General features: G+C 42.5%; 1 non-coding gene across 1 annotated transcript; it reads right to left on the bottom strand.

Moving 5' to 3' along the window:
* Positions 1-1,446: 1,446 nt before the first annotated feature.
* Positions 1,447-1,565, bottom strand: LOC123687873. Its single transcript, XR_006749578.1, has one exon. It is a non-coding gene; the product is annotated as a 5S ribosomal RNA (ribosomal RNA).
* Between the last annotated feature and the right edge of the window lie 3,435 nt (positions 1,566-5,000).

Here is a 5,000-nt window from a genome sequence, read left to right on the forward strand (position 1 = left end):
TTTTCGAAAAAAAAAAAAAAATCGTAATCACCTCGGTCATGGCGAGTTATTTTCCGTATTTCATTCCACAATCAACGTACAACATAGAAGAAATCATCTCTCTAACTATCCTGGTTCAAAAGTTGTATCGGAACATTTCACGTCGTAATATCTCGCCAAGTCCAGACCTCGGCGATAGGTAGTATCTGACACCGTCCGCTCGGGACTGACATCGACTTGGACTCGGGCTGATGATGGGGAGGCGTTTAAGGACGTGAACATTTTTCCTTATAAAAATTAAAGTCGACAATGAATATTGATTCTGATTACTGATTTACGCTTTAAAAACACATTAGAAGGCAACCAAATCGAATTTGAGGAAATTCCACGATCAGAAAATTTTTTTCGAAAAAAAAAAAAATCCGAAAAATATTTTTCGATTCCGATTACTGATTTACTCTTTTAGAACACATTAGGAGGCAACCAAATCAAATTTGAGAAAATTCCACAATCAGAAAATTTTTTTCGAAAAAAAAAAAAATTCGAGGACACCTCGGTCATGGCAAGTTATTTTCCACAATCCATTCCCCAATCGACGTACATCACAGAAAAAATCATCTCTCTAACTATCCTGGTTCAAAAGTTGTATCGGAACATTTTCACGTCGAAAATATATCTCTAAGTCCAGACCGATGCACAACGTAAACTAGGGCTGAACCGATGCACCACGTAATATCGGGCAGACCGATGCAGAACGTAAACTCGATCATACCGATGCTTCACGTAATCTCGATCTTACCGATGCACCACGTAAACAAGGGCAGACCGATGCAGAACGTAAAGTAGATCTTACCGATGCACCACGTAATCTCGATCTTACCGATGCACCACGTAATCTCCATCTTACCGATGCACCACGTGAACTGGATCTTACCGATGCAGAACGTGAATTGGATCTTACCGATGCACCACGTAAACTCGATCTTACCGATGCACCACGTAATCTCAATCTTACCGATGCACCACGTGAACTGGATCTTACCGATGCAGAACGTGAATTGGATCTTACCGATGCACCACGTAAACTCGATCTTACCGATGCACCACGTAATCTCAATCTTACCGATGCACCACGTGAACTGGATCTTACCGATGCAGAACGTGAATTGGATCTTACCGATGCACCACGTAAACTCGATCTTACCGATGCACCACGTAATCTCAATCTCACCGATGCACCACGTGAACTGGATCTTACCGATGCAGAACGTGAATTGGATCTTACCGATGCACCACGTAAACTCGATCTTACCGATGCACCACGTAATCTCGATCTTACCGATGCACCACGTAATCTCAATCTTACCGATGCATCACGTAATCTCGATCTTACCGATGCAGAACGTAAACTCGATCATACCGATGCACCACGTTATCTCGGCAGACCGATGCAGAACGTAAAAAAAAAGCTTACAGCACGCGGTGTTCCCAAGCGGTCACCCATCCAAGTACTAACCGCGCCCGACGCTGCTTGGCTTCAGTGTTCTGACGAGAACTGGCAATTTCAGCGTGGTATGGCCGTAAACAACATATATTGCGATATTTTCTATGATATCTCACTTTTTGGGAGCGGAAAGGACGTGAACGTTTTTCCTCATAAAAAATGAAATAACTTTTGGATATTAATTCTGATTGTTGATTTAAGCTTTAAGAACACATTAGGACATATCTCAATGAAATTTGAGGGATTTCCGAAATCGAAAAATATTTTTCAAAAAAAAAAAAAAATCCCAGAAGACCTCGGTCATCTCAAGTTTATTTCCATATTCTATTACACAATCAACGTACATCACAAAAGGAACCATCTCTCTAACTATCACAGTTAAATTTTTGTATCGGAACATTTCACGTCGGAATATCTCGCTAAGTCCAGACCGGGGAGATCGGTCGCATCTGACACCGTCCGCTCCGGTCTAACATCGTCTTGGAGTCGGGGTAACGATGGAGAGGCGTTTAAGGACGTGAACATTTTTCCTTATAAAAATTAAAGTCGACAATGAATATTGATTCTGATTACTGATTTACTCTTTTAGAACACATTAGAAGGCAACGCAATCAGATTTGAGGAAATTTCAAGATCAGAAAATTTTTTTCGAAAAAAAAAAAAATTCAAGAACACCTGGGTCATGGCAAGTTATTTCCCACAATCCATTCCACAATCAACGTACAACATAGAAGAAATCATCTCTCTAACTATCCTGGTTCAAAAGTTGTATCGGAACATTTCACGTCGAAATACCTCGCCAAGTCCAGACCGGGGCGATAGGTAGTATCTGACACCGTCCGCTCGGGACTGACATCGACTTGGACTCGGGCTAATGATGGGGAGGCGTTTAAGGACGTGAACATTTTTCCTTATAAAAATTAAAGTCGACAATGAATATTGATTCTGATTACTGATTTACGCTTTAAAAACACATTAGAAGGCAACCAAATCAAATTTGAGGAAATTCCAAAATCAGAAAATTTTTTTTCAAAAAAAAAAAAATCCGAAAAATATTTTTCGATTCTGATTACTGATTTACTCTTTTAGAACACATTAGAAGGCAACGAAATCAAATTTGAGTAAAATCCAAAATCAGAAAATTTTTTTCGAAAAAAAAAAAAAATTCGAGAACACCTCGGTCATGGCAAGTTATTTTCCACAATCCATTCCCCAATCAACGTACATCCCAGAAAAAATCATCTCTCTAACTATCCTGGTTCAAAAGTTGTATCGGAACATTTTCACGTCGAAAATATATCTCTAAGTCCAGACCGATGCAGAACGTAAACTCGATCATACCGATGCTTCACGTAATCTCGATCTTACCGATGCACAACGTAAACTAGATCACACCGATGCAGAACGTGAATTGGATCTTACCGATGCACCACGTGAACTGGATCTTACCGATGCAGAACGTGAATTGGATCTTACCGATGCACCACGTAAACTCGATCTTACCGATGCACCACGTAATCTCGATCTTACCGATGCACCACGTGAACTGGATCTTACCGATGCAGAACGTGAACTCGATCTTACCGATGCACCACGTAAACTAGGGCTGACCGATGCATCACGTAAACGACGATCGAGAGGCGCGAAAGGACGTGAACGTTTTTCATTATAAAAATTGAAATAAATGATAAATAATGATTCTGATTGTTGATTATCGTTTTTAATATGCATTAGTAGGCAACCAAATGAAATTTGAGGAAATTCCGATAACAGAAAATTTTTTCGAAAAAAAAAAAAATTCATGAAATCCTCGGTCATCGCAAAATATTTACCATATTCTGTTCGATAATCAACGTATATTTAAGAAGGAATCATATCTGTATCTATCTTGGTTCAAATTTTGTATCGGAACATTTTGACCAAAGTCCGAGCTTCGGCCGAAACAGACACCGCTGACCTGGCCTATCGATCGACCGAGAGTCGGGGATAGAGCGTAAGTGTTGTCTGGAGGGGAACCCTGTGCTCTCCTGACATATATAGGGAAGGTGGTCGCGTTGGGCGATGCAGAACGTTTGGATCGGGAATTATATTTTTGGTTCAGCTATTGGAATATGGTTTATTGTTGGTATATATTGGCGAAATAACGTTCTTACTGACTGGGGATATTCATAAAAATGAGTCCGGAGATTTTCAGATCGAAGTCCGAGTGATCCGACTTGGAAGGCGTGTTGGGTGGGTCGAGATGGCTTAGATCGATCAGACGAGGCGGGCTAAGTGTTGACGTCATGCATCGGTCCATTTTCAGATTGAGTCCGAGTAATCCGACTTTGAAAGAGTGTTGGGTGCGTCGAGACTGTTTAGATAGATCGGACGAGGCGGACTAGGTGTTAACGACATGCATCGGTATATTTTCTGATCGGAGTCCGAAGAAATCGGCCCTAGTAGGCGCAGCGGACGGTCGAGACGGCCTCGGTGGGTCGGATCGATCGGGAAAAGTTTGCTAAATCGTGTCTGGAGGGGAACCTTGGGTTCTCCTGACATATATAGGGGATAAGGTTTGGGTGAACGATTCTTCACGTAAAAGTTGAGTAATTTATTTTTCGATAAGCTTTTGGATATTGATGAGAAGTATATGTATATCTTCGATTAAAAGAATTCTTACCGTCTCGATGTATATTATATTAGATATATAAGAAATAGTTAACGTGATGCATCGGCCGATTTCCGGATCGGAGTTCGAGAGATGCGACTTTCGATGCGCGATGGGTGGATCGAGACGGCCTAGATCGATCGGACGAGGCGGACTAGGTGTTAACGACATGCATCGGCGGATTTTCTGATCGGAGTCCGAAGAAATCAGCTCTAGTAGGCGCGGCGAACGGTCGAAACGGCCTCGATCGATCGGACGAGGCGGACTAGGTGTTAACGACATGCATCGGCGGATTTTCTGATCGGAGTCCGAAGAAATCAGCTCTAGTAGGCGCGGCGAACGGTCGAAACGGCCTCGGTGGGTCGGATCGATCGGGAAAAGTTTGCTAAATCGTGTCTGGAGGGGAATCCGGGGTTCTCCTGACATATATAGAAGGGGTGGAGAATGGGTCCTGTCCTAGACTGTTTGGAGTTCTTTTTAGGATGATATTCAGTTGGTAAGTGGTAGACCCGAATCCGACCTCGGCGTTTGGGTACTGGCAAGGTGTGTTGGTTTCGGCTTTCGCATCTTGGGTCGCTTTCGTCAACCTCATGCAGCGAGGTCGCGGTCCGCTTCGTCTCTTTGTAGTCGAATGGCCTTTAAGCGACCAACCTTAAAATCGTGATCCTCTGCCCGTTGCGGGTTATGTTCACAAAAAATTTGCAACCACTCAATTCGTTCCGAGCGACAAATATTGTTGAATCTCGAATCACCGTGTCGTTATATTCACATGTATAGCGAAGGGTCGAGATGGAATGTGTATAAGAAATTAGTTGATAGCCGGGGGTTCGTATTATATATGGACGCCTTGGCGAGGGATTGTTTCTA

This window comes from Harmonia axyridis, chromosome X (assembly GCF_914767665.1).
Source record: "Harmonia axyridis chromosome X, icHarAxyr1.1, whole genome shotgun sequence".
NCBI lineage: Eukaryota > Metazoa > Arthropoda > Insecta > Coleoptera > Coccinellidae > Harmonia > Harmonia axyridis.